Raw genomic sequence first — 18,106 nt, 5'->3', positions numbered from 1 at the left:
GACATGACAGAAGACTATGCTGATTATAAGTTTGTCGAACACTCGGGCTACAAGGCTACAATCTTGGGGTGGAACTGATGATAAACCGCTTAAATATGTTCTACCCTTACACAGGATTGGTCGCTGATATTACCCTAATATAAGCACTAACAATACGGTTTACTTCTGTAAGTGCTTCATGTTGGGGTAGTATCTCTTGGCCTCTACAACTTGGTGGGAGACTATGATGATTACAGTTTTGTGAAAAACACACTCAGATCACTTCAAATTGAGGCATTGGTGAGTCTTGAATACATAAGTGCTTCTCTTTGGGGTTCTCTCAGTTGTACTCAACATATCGATAATTGTACATCTAAAGCACAAAGTAGAAAGTGCTATCAAGTTAGAGTTTGGTTCTGTGCTGGAAGAACTGACATTTTCCGCAAACTTTATGGCAATCTTTACAAAGGCTCTCACAGTTTGTAATGTATAGTGCTTTTTATGGTCAAATTTAGCAGATCTTCTCTTCTCACAGATGGTTATAAATTTGGAAACAGAATTTAGTCCGTGAGTCATCACAAGATTGAAAACATCCAAAGAAGGATTACAATTGTTGACTAACTGACCTTCCTTTGAACAGTCCTGCCTTGATGAAGGTGATTACCCAAGAAATGGCCGACCATCAGGTTAAAAATCTAGAACAATTGACAATTCATCATCCAAACGTTGGAACTTGAGATGTAAATGAGACTGACACGGTTGTTTGAATGCTCCGAGTATATAACATGGTCAACTCACTGAAGCAAAGAAACTCAGGGGAAGACTTGATGGTGAACGACCACAGCCTTGGGCTTGAGTAAGTAGAAACACAATTATTAAGACAAATGTCAAGATGACTGCCCTAACTTCAGCATTGACTTGAACTTAACGGACAGTAAGTGCGATACGTTGGGGTAGTTGTACTTGACCGGCGCGACATGCGAGAATACTATGCCGATTTAAGTTTGTCAAACTCTCAGATCACTTCAAATTGAGGCATTGCTGAGTATTGATTTCACAAGTGCTTCTCTTTGGGGTTGTCTTAGATGTGCTCAGCGGCAATAATCATACTTTTGAAAACATATGAAAAACGATAAGAGTGATACCAACGGTTCAATATAAATATACCCAAGACGCATTGAAAATGTGTCCTTGATATTGCTCTAACTGATGCTCTGACAATGCTTGTTCACACAGTAAGTGCTTCATGTTGGGGTAGTCGCAAAGACACATAGCTTCAGTCGCAAAAGGACAAATTCCCATGTTTCTCTGTTGGGGTTGTTTTGCTTGACCAGGGCGACATGACAGAAGACTATGCTGATTATAAGTTTGTCGAACACTCGGGCTACAAGGCTACAATCTTGGGGTGGAAGTGATGATAAACCGCTTAAATATGTTCTACCCTTACACAGGATTGGTCGCTGATATTACCCTAATATAAGCACTAACAATACGGTTTACTTCTGTAAGTGCTTCATGTTGGGGTAGTATCTCTTGGCCTCTACAACTTGGTGGGAGACTATGATGATTACAGTTTTGTGAAAAACACACTCAGATCACTTCAAATTGAGGCATTGGTGAGTCTTGAATACATAAGTGCTTCTCTTTGGGTTTCTCTCAGTTGTACTCAACATATCGATAATTGTACATCTAAAGCACAAAGTAGAAAGTGCTATCAAGTTAGAGTTTGGTTCTGTGCTGGAAGAACTGACATTTTCCGCAAACTTTATGGCAATCTTTACAAAGGCTATCACAGTTTGTAATGTATAGTGCTTTTTATGGTCAAATTTAGCAGATCTTCTCTTCTCACAGATGGTTATAAATTTGGAAACAGAATTTAGTCCGTGAGTCATCGCAAGATTGAAAACATCCAAAGAAGGATTACAATTGTTGACTAACTGACCTTCCTTTGAACAGTCCTGCCTTGATGAAGGTGATTACCCAAGAAATGGCCGACCATCAGGTTAAAAATCTAGAACAATTGACAATTCATCATCCAAACGTTGGAACTTGAGATGTAAATGAGACTGACACGGTTGTTTGAATGCTCCGAGTATATAACATGGTCAACTCACTGAAGCAAAGAAACTCAGGGGAAGACTTGATGCTGAACGAACACAGCCTTGGGCTTGAGTAAGTAGAAAAACAATTATTAAGACAAATGTCAAGATGACTGCCCTAACTTGAGCATTGACTTGAACTTAACAGACAGTAAGTGCTATATGTTGGGGTAGTTGTACTTGACCGGCACGACATGCGAGAATACGATGCTGATTTACTTTTGTCAAACTCTCAGATCACTTCAAATTGAGGCATTGCTGAGTATTGATTTCACAAGTGCTTCTCTTTGGGGTTGTCTTAGATGTGCTCAGCGGCAATAATCATACTTTTGAAAACATATGAAAAACGATAAGAGTGATACCAACGGTTCAATATAAATATACCCAAGACGCATTGAAAATGTGTCCTTGATATTGCTCTAACTGATGCTCTGACAATGCTTGTTCACACAGTAAGTGCTTCATGTTGGGGTAGTCGCAAAGACACATAGCTTCAGTCGCAAAAGGAGAAATGCCCATGTTTCTCTGCTGGGGTTGTTTTGCTTGACCTGGGCGACATGACAGAAGACTATGCTGATTATAAGTTTGTCGAACACTCGGGCTACAAGGCTACAATCTTGGGGTGGAACTGATGATAAACCGCTTAAATATGTTCTACCCTTACACAGGATTGGTCGCTGATATTACCCTAATATAAGCACTAACAATACCGTTTACTTCTGTAAGTGCTTCATGTTGGGGTAGTATCTCTTGGCCACTACAACTTGGTGGGAGACTATGATGATTACAGTTTTGTGAAAAACACACTCAGATCACTTCAAATTGAGGCATTGGTGAGTCTTGAATACATAAGTGCTTCTCTTTGGGGTTCTCTCAGTTGTACTCAACATATCGATAATTGTACATCTAAAGCACAAAGTAGAAAGTGCTATCAAGTTAGAGTTTGGTTCTGTGCTGGAAGAACTGACATTTTCAGCAAACTTTATGGCAATCTTTACAAAGGCATTCACAGTTTGTAATGTATAGTGCTTTTTATGGTCAAATTTAGCAGATCTTCTCTTCTCACAGATGGTTATAAATTTGGAAACAGAATTTAGTCCGTGAGTCATCACAAGATTGAAAACATCCAAAGAAGGATTACAATTGTTGACTAACTGACCTTCCTTTGAACAGTCCTGCCTTGATGAAGGTGATTACCCAAGAAATGGCCGACCATCAGGTTAAAATTCTAGAACAATTGACAATTCATGATCCAAACGTTGGAACTTGAGATGTAAATGAGACTGACACGGTTGTTTGAATGCTCCGAGTATATAACATGGTCAACTCACTGAAGCAAAGAAACTCAGGGGAAGACTTGATGCTGAACGAACACAGCCTTGGGCTTGAGTAAGTAGAAAAACAATTATTAAGACAAATGTCAAGATGACTGCCCTAACTTGAGCATTGACTTGAACTTAACAGACAGTAAGTGCTATATGTTGGGGTAGTTGTACTTGACCGGCACGACATGCGAGAATACTATGCCGATTTACTTTTGTCAAACTCTCAGATCACTTCAAATTGAGGCATTGCTGAGTATTGATTTCACAAGTGCTTCTCTTTGGGGTTGTCTTAGATGTGCTCAGCGGCAATAATCATACTTTTGAAAACATATGAAAAACGATAAGAGTGATACCAACGGTTCAATATAAATATACCCAAGACGCATTGAAAATGTGTCCTTGATATTGCTCTAACTGATGCTCTGACAATGCTTGTTCACACAGTAAGTGCTTCATGTTGGGGTAGTCGCAAAGACACATAGCTTCAGTCGCAAAAGGAGAAATGCCCATGTTTCTCTGCTGGGGTTGTTTTGCTTGACCTGGGCGACATGACAGAAGACTATGCTGATTATAAGTTTGTCGAACACTCGGGCTACAAGGCTACAATCTTGGGGTGGAACTGATGATAAACCGCTTAAATATGTTCTACCCTTACACAGGATTGGTCGCTGATATTACCCTAATATAAGCACTAACAATACCGTTTACTTCTGTAAGTGCTTCATGTTGGGGTAGTATCTCTTGGCCACTACAACTTGGTGGGAGACTATGATGATTACAGTTTTGTGAAAAACACACTCAGATCACTTCAAATTGAGGCATTGGTGAGTCTTGAATACATAAGTGCTTCTCTTTGGGGTTCTCTCAGTTGTACTCAACATATCGATAATTGTACATCTAAAGCACAAAGTAGAAAGTGCTATCAAGTTAGAGTTTGGTTCTGTGCTGGAAGAACTGACATTTTCAGCAAACTTTATGGCAATCTTTACAAAGGCATTCACAGTTTGTAATGTATAGTGCTTTTTATGGTCAAATTTAGCAGATCTTCTCTTCTCACAGATGGTTATAAATTTGGAAACAGAATTTAGTCCGTGAGTCATCACAAGATTGAAAACATCCAAAGAAGGATTACAATTGTTGACTAACTGACCTTCCTTTGAACAGTCCTGCCTTGATGAAGGTGATTACCCAAGAAATGGCCGACCATCAGGTTAAAATTCTAGAACAATTGACAATTCATGATCCAAACGTTGGAACTTGAGATGTAAATGAGACTGACACGGTTGTTAGAATGCTTCGAGTATATAACATGGTCAACTCACTGAAGCAAAGAAACTCAGGGGAAGACTTGATGCTGAACGAACACAGCCTTGGGCTTGAGTAAGTAGAAAAACAATTATTAAGACAAATGTCAAGATGACTGCCCTAACTTCAGCATTGACTTGAACTTAACAGACAGTAAGTGCTATATGTTGGGGTAGTTGTACTTGACCGGCGCGACATGCGAGAATACTATGCCGATTTAAGTTTGTCAAACTCTCAGATCACTTCAAATTGAGGCATTGCTGAGTATTGATTTCACAAGTGCTTCTCTTTGGGGTTGTCTTAGATGTGCTCAGCGGCAATAATCATACTTTTGAAAACATATGAAAAACGATAAGAGTGATACCAACGGTTCAATATAAATATACCCAAGACGCATTGAAAATGTGTCCTTGATATTGCTCTAACTGATGCTCTGACAATGCTTGTTCACACAGTAAGTGCTTCATGTTGGGGTAGTCGCAAAGACACATAGCTTCAGTCGCAAAAGGACGAATTCCCATGTTTCTCTGCCAAAAACCACAGTTCATCCGAGGATCGTTTACACAAGACCGCAAAACCGTCAGAATTCAACTCTAACTTAAGCCACTCTCTTATACAATATATGGTAGAAAGTGCTATCAAGTTGGGGTTTGATTCTGTGCTGGAAGAACTGACATTTTCAGCAAACTTTAAGGCAATCTTTACATTGGCATTGACAGTTTGTAACATATAGTGCCTTTTATAGTTGTTAAACTATAGCACATCTTCTCTTTTCTCAGATGATATAAGACCGACATGGGCTTTTATTTAATTCTTCGGGCATATAAAATGGTCAATTCCCCGAGGGTCACAAATTCGTGGGAGTACTCGATGCTAACAGAAAACACCTTTGAGCCCGGGTAAGCAGAAAACAACGACGACAAATATCAATACGACTCCTCTAGCATTAGCATTGACTTGAACTTAACACGCAGTAAGTGCTATATGTTGGGGTTGTTTTGCTTGACCAGGGCGACATGACAGAAGACTATTCTGATTATAAGTTTGTCGAACACTCGGGCTACAAGGCTACAATCTTGGGGTGGAACTGATGATAAACCGCTTAAATATGTTCTACCCTTACACAGGATTGGTCGCTGATATTACCCTAATATAAGCACTAACAATACGGTTTACTTCTGTAAGTGCTTCATGTTGGGGTAGTATCTCTTGGCCACTACAACTTGGTGGGAGACTATGATGATTACAGTTTTGTGAAAAACACACTCAGATCACTTCAAATTGAGGCATTGGTGAGTCTTGAATACATAAGTGCTTCTCTTTGGGGTTCTCTCAGTTGTACTCAACATATCGATAATTGTACATCTAAAGCACAAAGTAGAAAGTGCTATCAAGTTAGAGTTTGGTTCTGTGCTGGAAGAACTGACATTTTCCGCAAACTTTATGGCAATCTTTACAAAGGCTCTCACAGTTTGTAATGTATAGTGCTTTTTATGGTCAAATTTAGCAGATCTTCTCTTCTCACAGATGGTTATAAATTTGGAAACAGAATTTAGTCCGTGAGTCATCACAAGATTGAAAACATCCAAAGAAGGATTACAATTGTTGACTAACTGACCTTCCTTTGAACAGTCCTGCCTTGATGAAGGTGATTACCCAAGAAATGGCCGACCATCAGGTTAAAAATCTAGAACAATTGACAATTCATCATCCAAACGTTGGAACTTGAGATGTAAATGAGACTGACACGGTTGTTAGAATGCTTCGAGTATATAACATGGTCAACTCACTGAAGCAAAGAAACTCAGGGGAAGACTTGATGCTGAACGAACACAGCCTTGGGCTTGAGTAAGTAGAAAAACAATTATTAAGACAAATGTCAAGATGACTGCCCTAACTTCAGCATTGACTTGAACTTAACGAACAGTAAGTGCGATACGTTGGGGTAGTTGTACTTGACCGGCGCGACATGCGACAATACTATGCCGATTTAAGTTTGTCAAACTCTCAGATCACTTCAAATTGAGGCATTGCTGAGTATTGATTTCACAAGTGCTTCTCTTTGGGGTTGTCTTAGATGTGCTCAGCGGCAATAATCATACTTTTGAAAACATATGAAAAACGATAAGAGTGATACCAACGGTTCAATATAAATATACCCAAGACGCATTGAAAATGTGTCCTTGATATTGCTCTAACTGATGCTCTGACAATGCTTGTTCACACAGTAAGTGCTTCATGTTGGGGTAGTCGCAAAGACACATAGCTTCAGTCGCAAAAGGACAAATTCCCATGTTTCTCTGTTGGGGTTGTTTTGCTTGACCAGGGCGACATGACAGAAGACTATGCTGATTATAAGTTTGTCGAACACTCGGGCTACAAGGCTACAATCTTGGGGTGGAACTGATGATAAACCGCTTAAATATGTTCTACCCTTACACAGGATTGGTCGCTGATATTACCCTAATATAAGCACTAACAATACCGTTTACTTCTGTAAGTGCTTCATGTTGGGGTAGTATCTCTTGGCCACTACAACTTGGTGGGAGACTATGATGATTACAGTTTTGTGAAAAACACACTCAGATCACTTCAAATTGAGGCATTGGTGAGTCTTGAATACATAAGTGCTTCTCTTTGGGGTTCTCTCAGTTGTACTCAACATATCGATGATTGTACATCTAAAGCACAAAGTAGAAAGTGCTATCAAGTTAGCGTTTGGTTCTGTGCTGGAAGAACTGACATTTTCAGCAAACTTTATGGCAATCTTTACAAAGGCATTCACAGTTTGTAATGTATAGTGCTTTTTATGGTCACATTTAGCAGATCTTCTCTTCTCACAGATGGTTATAAATTTGGAAACAGAATTTAGTCCGTGAGTCATCACAAGATTGAAAACATCCAAAGAAGGATTACAATTGTTGACTAACTGACCTTCCTTTGAACAGTCCTGCCTTGATGAAGGTGATTACCGAAGAAATGGCCGACCATCAGGTTAAAAATCTAGAACAATTGACAATTCATCATCCAAACGTTGGAACTTGAGATGTAAATGAGACTGACTGGGTTGTTTGAATGCTTCAAGTATATAACATGGTCAACTCACTGAAGCAAAGAAACTCAGGGGAAGACTTTGGGGTAGTTGTACTTGACCGGCGCGACATGCGAGAATACTATGCCGATTTAAGTTTGTCAAACTCTCAGATCACTTCAAATTGAGGCATTGCTGAGTATTGATTTCACAAGTGCTTCTCTTTGGGGTTGTCTTAGATGTGCTCAGCGGCAATAATCATCCTTTGAAAACATATGAAAAACGATAAGAGTGATACCAACGGTTCAATATAAATATACCCAAGACGCATTGAAAATGTGTCCTTGATATTGCTCTAACTGATGCTCTAACAATGCTTGTTCACACAGTAAGTGCTTCATGTGCGGGTAGTCGCAAAGACACATAGCTTCAGTCGCAAAAGGACAAATTCCCATGTTTCTCTGCCAAAAACCACAGTTCATCCGAGGATCGTTTACACAAGACCGCAAAACCGTCAGAATTCAACTCTAACTTAAGCCACTCTCTTATACAATATATGGTAGAAAGTGCTATCAAGTTGGGGTTTGATTCTGTGCTGGAAGAACTGACATTTTCAGCAAACTTTAAGGCAATCTTTACATTGGCATTGACAGTTTGTAACATATAGTGCCTTTTATAGTTGTTAAACTATAGCACATCTTCTCTTTTCTCAGATGATATAAGACCGACATGGGCTTTTATTTAATTCTTCGAGCATATAAAATGGTCAATTCCCCGACGGTCACAAATTCGTGGGAGTACTCGATGCTAACAGAAAACACCTTTGAGCCCGGGTAAGCAGAAAACAACGACGACAAATGTCAATACGACTCCTCTAGCATTAGCATTGACTTGAACTTAACACGCAGTAAGTGCTATATGTTGGGGTTGTTTTGCTTGACCAGGGCGACATGACAGAAGACTATGCTGATTATAAGTTTGTCGAACACTCGGGCTACAAGGCTACAATCTTGGGGTGGAACTGATGATAAACCGCTTAAATATGTTCTACCCTTACACAGGATTGGTCGCTGATATTACCCTAATATAAGCACTAACAATACGGTTTACTTCTGTAAATGCTTCATGTTGGGGTAGTATCTCTTGGCCTCTACAACTTGGTGGGAGACTATGATGATTACAGTTTTGTGAAAAACACACTCAGATCACTTCAAATTGAGGCATTGGTGAGTCTTGAATACATAAGTGCTTCTCTTTGGGGTTCTCTCAGTTGTACTCAACATATCGATAATTGTACATCTAAAGCACAAAGTAGAAAGTGCTATCAAGTTAGAGTTTGGTTCTGTGCTGGAAGAACTGACATTTTCCGCAAACTTTATGGCAATCTTTACAAAGGCTCTCACAGTTTGTAATGTATAGTGCTTTTTATGGTCAAATTTAGCAGATCTTCTCTTCTCACAGATGGTTATAAATTTGGAAACAGAATTTAGTCCGTGAGTCATCACAAGATTGAAAACATCCAAAGAAGGATTACAATTGTTGACTAACTGACCTTCCTTTGAACAGTCCTGCCTTGATGAAGGTGATTACCCAAGAAATGGCCGACCATCAGGTTAAAAATCTAGAACAATTGACAATTCATCATCCAAACGTTCGAACTTGAGATGTAAATGAGACTGACACGGTTGTTTGAATGCTCCGAGTATATAACATGGTCAACTCACTGAAGCAAAGAAACTCAGGGGAAGACTTGATGGTGAACGACCACAGCCTTGGGCTTGAGTAAGTAGAAACACAATTATTAAGACAAATGTCAAGATGACTGCCCTAACTTCAGCATTGACTTGAACTTAACGGACAGTAAGTGCGATACGTTGGGGTAGTTGTACTTGACCGGCGCGACATGCGAGAATACTATGCCGATTTAAGTTTGTCAAACTCTCAGATCACTTCAAATTGAGGCATTGCTGAGTATTGATTTCACAAGTGCTTCTCTTTGGGGTTGTCTTAGATGTGCTCAGCGGCAATAATCATACTTTTGAAAACATATGAAAAACGATAAGAGTGATACCAACGGTTCAATATAAATATACCCAAGACGCATTGAAAATGTGTCCTTGATATTGCTCTAACTGATGCTCTGACAATGCTTGTTCACACAGTAAGTGCTTCATGTTGGGGTAGTCGCAAAGACACATAGCTTCAGTCGCAAAAGGACAAATTCCCATGTTTCTCTGTTGGGGTTGTTTTGCTTGACCAGGGCGACATGACAGAAGACTATGCTGATTATAAGTTTGTCGAACACTCGGGCTACAAGGCTACAATCTTGGGGTGGAACTGATGATAAACCGCTTAAATATGTTCTACCCTTACACAGGATTGGTCGCTGATATTACCCTAATATAAGCACTAACAATACGGTTTACTTCTGTAAGTGCTTCATGTTGGGGTAGTATCTCTTGGCCTCTACAACTTGGTGGGAGACTATGATGATTACAGTTTTGTGAAAAACACACTCAGATCACTTCAAATTGAGGCATTGGTGAGTCTTGAATACATAAGTGCTTCTCTTTGGGGTTCTCTCAGTTGTACTCAACATATCGATAATTGTACATCTAAAGCACAAAGTAGAAAGTGCTATCAAGTTAGAGTTTGGTTCTGTGCTGGAAGAACTGACATTTTCCGCAAACTTTATGGCAATCTTTACAAAGGCTCTCACAGTTTGTAATGTATAGTGCTTTTTATGGTCAAATTTAGCAGATCTTCTCTTCTCACAGATGGTTATAAATTTGGAAACAGAATTTAGTCCGTGAGTCATCACAAGATTGAAAACATCCAAAGAAGGATTACAATTGTTGACTAACTGACCTTCCTTTGAACAGTCCTGCCTTGATGAAGGTGATTACCCAAGAAATGGCCGACCATCGGGTTAAAAATCTAGAACAATTGACAATTCATCATCCAAACGTTGGAACTTGAGATGTAAATGAGACTGACACGGTTGTTTGAATGCTCCGAGTATATAACATGGTCAACTCACTGAAGCAAAGAAACTCAGGGGAAGACTTGATGGTGAACGACCACAGCCTTGGGCTTGAGTAAGTAGAAACACAATTATTAAGACAAATGTCAAGATGACTGCCCTAACTTCAGCATTGACTTGAACTTAACGGACAGTAAGTGCGATACGTTGGGGTAGTTGTACTTGACCGCCGCGACATGCGAGAATACGATGCCGATTTAAGATTGTCAAACTCTCAGATCACTTCAAATTGAGGCATTGCTGAGTATTGATTTCACAAGTGCTTCTCTTTGGGGTTGTCTTAGATGTGCTCAGCGGCAATAATCATACCTTTGAAAACATATGAAAAACGATAAGAGTGATACCAACGGTTCAATATAAATATACCCAAGACGCATTGAAAATGTGTCCTTGATATTGCTCTAACTGATGCTCTGACAATGCTTGTTCACACAGTAAGTGCTTCATGTTGGGGTAGTCGCAAAGACACATAGCTTCAGTCGCAAAAGGACAAATTCCCATGTTTCTCTGTTGGGGTTGTTTTGCTTGACCAGGGCGACATGACAGAAGACTATGCTGATTATAAGTTTGTCGAACACTCGGGCTACAAGGCTACAATCTTGGGGTGGAAGTGATGATAAACCGCTTAAATATGTTCTACCCTTACACAGGATTGGTCGCTGATATTACCCTAATATAAGCACTAACAATACGGTTTACTTCTGTAAGTGCTTCATGTTGGGGTAGTATCTCTTGGCCTCTACAACTTGGTGGGAGACTATGATGATTACAGTTTTGTGAAAAACACACTCAGATCACTTCAAATTGAGGCATTGGTGAGTCTTGAATACATAAGTGCTTCTCTTTGGGGTTCTCTCAGTTGTACTCAACATATCGATAATTGTACATCTAAAGCACAAAGTAGAAAGTGCTATCAAGTTAGAGTTTGGTTCTGTGCTGGAAGAACTGACATTTTCCGCAAACTTTATGGCAATCTTTACAAAGGCTCTCACAGTTTGTAATGTATAGTGCTCTTTATGGTCAAATTTAGCAGATCTTCTCTTCTCACAGATGGTTATAAATTTGGAAACAGAATTTAGTCCGTGAGTCATCACAAGATTGAAAACATCCAAAGAAGGATTACAATTGTTGACTAACTGACCTTCCTTTGAACAGTCCTGCCTTGATGAAGGTGATTACCCAAGAAATGGCCGACCATCAGGTTAAAAATCTAGAACAATTGACAATTCATCATCCAAACGTTGGAACTTGAGATGTAAATGAGACTGACACGGTTGTTTGAATGCTCCGAGTATATAACATGGTCAACTCACTGAAGCAAAGAAACTCAGGGGAAGACTTGATGGTGAACGACCACAGCCTTGGGCTTGAGTAAGTAGAAACACAATTATTAAGACAAATGTCAAGATGACTGCCCTAACTTCAGCATTGACTTGAACTTAACGGACAGTAAGTGCGATACGTTGGGGTAGTTGTACTTGACCGGCGCGACATGCGAGAATACGATGCCGATTTAAGTTTGTCAAACTCTCAGATCACTTCAAATTGAGGCATTGCTGAGTATTGATTTCACAAGTGCTTCTCTTTGGGGTTGTCTTAGATGTGCTCAGCGGCAATAATCATACCTTTGAAAACATATGAAAAACGATAAGAGTGATACCAACGGTTCAATATAAATATACCCAAGACGCATTGAAAATGTGTCCTTGATATTGCTCTAACTGATGCTCTGACAATGCTTGTTCACACAGTAAGTGCTTCATGTTGGGGTAGTCGCAAAGACACATAGCTTCAGTCGCAAAAGGACAAATTCCCATGTTTCTCTGTTGGGGTTGTTTTGCTTGACCAGGGCGACATGACAGAAGACTATGCTGATTATAAGTTTGTCGAACACTCGGGCTACAAGGCTACAATCTTGGGGTGGAAGTGATGATAAACCGCTTAAATATGTTCTACCCTTACACAGGATTGGTCGCTGATATTACCCTAATATAAGCACTAACAATACGGTTTACTTCTGTAAGTGCTTCATGTTGGGGTAGTATCTCTTGGCCTCTACAACTTGGTGGGAGACTATGATGATTACAGTTTTGTGAAAAACACACTCAGATCACTTCAAATTGAGGCATTGGTGAGTCTTGAATACATAAGTGCTTCTCTTTGGGGTTCTCTCAGTTGTACTCAACATATCGATAATCGTACATCTAAAGCACAAAGTAGAAAGTGCTATCAAGTTAGAGTTTGGTTCTGTGCTGGAAGAACTGACATTTTCCGCAAACGTTATGGCAATCTTTACAAAGGCTCTCACAGTTTGTAATGTATAGTGCTTTTTATGGTCAAATTTAGCAGATCTTCTCTTCTCACAGATGGTTATAAATTTGGAAACAGAATTTAGTCCGTGAGTCATCACAAGATTGAAAACATCCAAAGAAGGATTACAATTGTTGACTAACTGACCTTCCTTTGAACAGTCCTGCCTTGATGAAGGTGATTACCCAAGAAATGGCTGACCATCAGGTTAAAAATCTAGAACAATTGACAATTCATCATCCAAACGTTGGAACTTGAGATGTAAATGAGACTGACACGGTTGTTTGAATGCTCCGAGTATATAACATGGTCAACTCACTGAAGCAAAGAAACTCAGGGGAAGACTTGATGGTGAACGACCACAGCCTTGGGCTTGAGTAAGTAGAAACACAATTATTAAGACAAATGTCAAGATGACTGCCCTAACTTCAGCATTGACTTGAACTTAACGGACAGTAAGTGCGATACGTTGGGGTAGTTGTACTTGACCGGCGCGACATGCGAGGATACTATGCCGATTTAAGATTGTCAAACTCTCAGATCACTTCAAATTGAGGCATTGCTGAGTATTGATTTCACAAGTGCTTCTCTTTGGGGTTGTCTTAGATGTGCTCAGCGGCAATAATCATACTTTTGAAAACATATGAAAAACGATAAGAGTGATACCAACGGTTCAATATAAATATACCCAAGACGCATTGAAAATGTGTCCTTGATATTGCTCTAACTGATGCTCTGACAATGCTTGTTCACACAGTAAGTGCTTCATGTTGGGGTAGTCGCAAAGACACATAGCTTCAGTCGCAAAAGGACAAATTCCCATGTTTCTCTGTTGGGGTTGTTTTGCTTGACCAGGGCGACATGACAGAAGACTATGCTGATTATAAGTTTGTCGAACACTCGGGCTACAAGGCTACAATCTTGGGGTGGAACTGATGATAAACCGCTTAAATATGTTCTACCCTTACACAGGATTGGTCGCTGATATTACCCTAATATAAGCACTAACAATACGGTTTACTTCTGTAAGTGCTTCATGTTGGGGTAGTATCTCTTGGCCTCTACAACTTGGTGGGAGACTATGATGATTACAGTTTTGTGAAAAACACACTCAGATCACTTCAAATTGAGGCATTGGTGAGTCTTGAATACATAAGTGCTTCTCTTTGGGGTTCTCTCAGTTGTACTCAACATATCGATAATTGTACATCTAAAGCACAAAGTAGAAAGTGCTATCAAGTTAGAGTTTGGTTCTGTGCTGGAAGAACTGACATTTTCCGCAAACTTTATGGCAATCTTTACAAAGGCTCTCACAATTTGTAATGTATAGTGCTCTTTATGGTCAAATTTAGCAGATCTTCTCTTCTCACAGATGGTTATAAATTTGGAAACAGAATTTAGTCCGTGAGTCATCACAAGATTGAAAACATCCAAAGAAGGATTACAATTGTTGACTAACTGACCTTCCTTTGAACAGTCCTGCCTTGATGAAGGTGATTACCCAAGAAATGGCCGACCATCAGGTTAAAAATCTAGAACAATTGACAATTCATCATCCAAACGTTGGAACTTGAGATGTAAATGAGACTGACACGGTTGTTTGAATGCTCCGAGTATATAACATGGTCAACTCACTGAAGCAAAGAAACTCAGGGGAAGACTTGATGGTGAACGACCACAGCCTTGGGCTTGAGTAAGTAGAAACACAATTATTAAGACAAATGTCAAGATGACTGCCCTAACTTCAGCATTGACTTGAACTTAACGGACAGTAAGTGCGATACGTTGGGGTAGTTGTACTTGACCGGCGCGACATGCGAGAATACTATGCCGATTTAAGTTTGTCAAACTCTCAGATCACTTCAAATTGAGGCATTGCTGAGTATTGATTTCACAAGTGCTTCTCTTTGGGGTTGTCTTAGATGTGCTCAGCGGCAATAATCATACTTTTGAAAACATATGAAAAACGATAAGAGTGATACCAACGGTTCAATATAAATATACCCAAGACGCATTGAAAATGTGTCCTTGATATTGCTCTAACTGATGCTCTGACAATGCTTGTTCACACAGTAAGTGCTTCATGTTGGGGTAGTCGCAAAGACACATAGCTTCAGTCGCAAAAGGACAAATTCCCATGTTTCTCTGCCAAAAACCACAGTTCATCCGAGGATCGTTTACACAAGACCGCAAAACCGTCAGAATTCAACTCTAACTTAAGCCACTCTCTTATACAATATATGGTAGAAAGTGCTATCAAGTTGGGGTTTGATTCTGTGCTGGAAGAACTGACATTTTCAGCAAACTTTAAGGCAATCTTTACATTGGCATTGACAGTTTGTAACATATAGTGCCTTTTATAGTTGTTAAACTATAGCACATCTTCTCTTTTCTCAGATGATATAAGACCGACATGGGCTTTTATTTAATTCTTCGGGCATATAAAATGGTCAATTCCCCGAGGGTCACAAATTCGTGGGAGTACTCGATGCTAACAGAAAACACCTTTGAGCCCGGGTAAGCAGAAAACAACGACGACAAATATCAATACGACTCCTCTAGCATTAGCATTGACTTGAACTTAACACGCAGTAAGTGCTATATGTTGGGGTTGTTTTGCTTGACCAGGGCGACATGACAGAAGACTATTCTGATTATAAGTTTGTCGAACACTCGGGCTACAAGGCTACAATCTTGGGGTGGAACTGATGATAAACCGCTTAAATATGTTCTACCCTTACACAGGATTGGTCGCTGATATTACCCTAATATAAGCACTAACAATACGGTTTACTTCTGTAAGTGCTTCATGTTGGGGTAGTATCTCTTGGCCACTACAACTTGGTGGGAGACTATGATGATTACAGTTTTGTGAAAAACACACTCAGATCACTTCAAATTGAGGCATTGGTGAGTCTTGAATACATAAGTGCTTCTCTTTGGGGTTCTCTCAGTTGTACTCAACATATCGATAATTGTACATCTAAAGCACAAAGTAGAAAGTGCTATCAAGTTAGAGTTTGGTTCTGTGCTGGAAGAACTGACATTTTCCGCAAACTTTATGGCAATCTTTACAAAGGCTCTCACAGTTTGTAATGTATAGTGCTTTTTATGGTCAAATTTAGCAGATCTTCTCTTCTCACAGATGGTTATAAATTTGGAAACAGAATTTAGTCCGTGAGTCATCACAAGATTGAAAACATCCAAAGAAGGATTACAATTGTTGACTAACTGACCTTCCTTTGAACAGTCCTGCCTTGATGAAGGTGATTACCCAAGAAATGGCCGACCATCAGGTTAAAATTCTAGAACAATTGACAATTCATGATCCAAACGTTGGAACTTGAGATGTAAATGAGACTGACACGGTTGTTAGAATGCTTCGAGTATATAACATGGTCAACTCACTGAAGCAAAGAAACTCAGGGGAAGACTTGATGCTGAACGAACACAGCCTTGGGCTTGAGTAAGTAGAAAAACAATTATTAAGACAAATGTCAAGATGACTGCCCTAACTTCAGCATTGACTTGAACTTAACGAACAGTAAGTGCGATACGTTGGGGTAGTTGTACTTGACCGGCGCGACATGCGACAATACGATGCCGATTTAAGTTTGTCAAACTCTCAGATCACTTCAAATTGAGGCATTGCTGAGTATTGATTTCACAAGTGCTTCTCTTTGGGGTTGTCTTAGATGTGCTCAGCGGCAATAATCATACTTTTGAAAACATATGAAAAACGATAAGAGTGATACCAACGGTTCAATATAAATATACCCAAGACGCATTGAAAATGTGTCCTTGATATTGCTCTAACTGATGCTCTGACAATGCTTGTTCACACAGTAAGTGCTTCATGTTGGGGTAGTCGCAAAGACACATAGCTTCAGTCGCAAAAGGACAAATTCCCATGTTTCTCTGTTGGGGTTGTTTTGCTTGACCAGGGCGACATGACAGAAGACTATGCTGATTATAAGTTTGTCGAACACTCGGGCTACAAGGCTACAATCTTGGGGTGGAAGTGATGATAAACCGCTTAAATATGTTCTACCCTTACACAGGATTGGTCGCTGATATTACCCTAATATAAGCACTAACAATACGGTTTACTTCTGTAAGTGCTTCATGTTGGGGTAGTATCTCTTGGCCACTACAACTTGGTGGGAGACTATGATGATTACAGTTTTGTGAAAAACACACTCAGATCACTTCAAATTGAGGCATTGGTGAGTCTTGAATACATAAGTGCTTCTCTTTGGGGTTCTCTCAGTTGTACTCAACATATCGATGATTGTACATCTAAAGCACAAAGTAGAAAGTGCTATCAAGTTAGCGTTTGGTTCTGTGCTGGAAGAACTGACATTTTCAGCAAACTTTATGGCAATCTTTACAAAGGCATTCACAGTTTGTAATGTATAGTGCTTTTTATGGTCACATTTAGCAGATCTTCTCTTCTCACAGATGGTTATAAATTTGGAAACAGAATTTAGTCCGTGAGTCATCACAAGATTGAAAACATCCAAAGAAGGATTACAATTGTTGACTAACTGACCTTCCTTTGAACAGTCCTGCCTTGATGAAGGTGATTACCGAAGAAATGGCCGACCATCAGGTTAAAAATCTAGAACAATTGACAATTTATCATCCAAACGTTGGAACTTGAGATGTAAATGAGACTGACTGGGTTGTTTGAATGCTTCAAGTATATAACATGGTCAACTCACTGAAGCAAAGAAACTCAGGGGAAGACTTTGGGGTAGTTGTACTTGACCGGCGCGACATGCGAGAATACTATGCCGATTTAAGTTTGTCAAACTCTCAGATCACTTCAAATTGAGGCATTGCTGAGTATTGATTTCACAAGTGCTTCTCTTTGGGGTTGTCTTAGATGTGCTCAGCGGCAATAATCATACTTTTGAAAACATATGAAAAACGATAAGAGTGATACCAACGGTTCAATATAAATATACCCAAGACGCATTGAAAATGTGTCCTTGATATTGCTCTAACTGAT

The sequence above is a fragment of the Lampris incognitus genome, chromosome 12 (genome assembly GCF_029633865.1).
Source record: "Lampris incognitus isolate fLamInc1 chromosome 12, fLamInc1.hap2, whole genome shotgun sequence".
In the NCBI taxonomy this organism is placed as follows: Eukaryota; Metazoa; Chordata; class Actinopteri; order Lampriformes; family Lampridae; genus Lampris; species Lampris incognitus.
The sequence above is the reverse complement of the archived record's forward strand: the minus strand, read 5'-3'. Positions refer to the sequence as shown.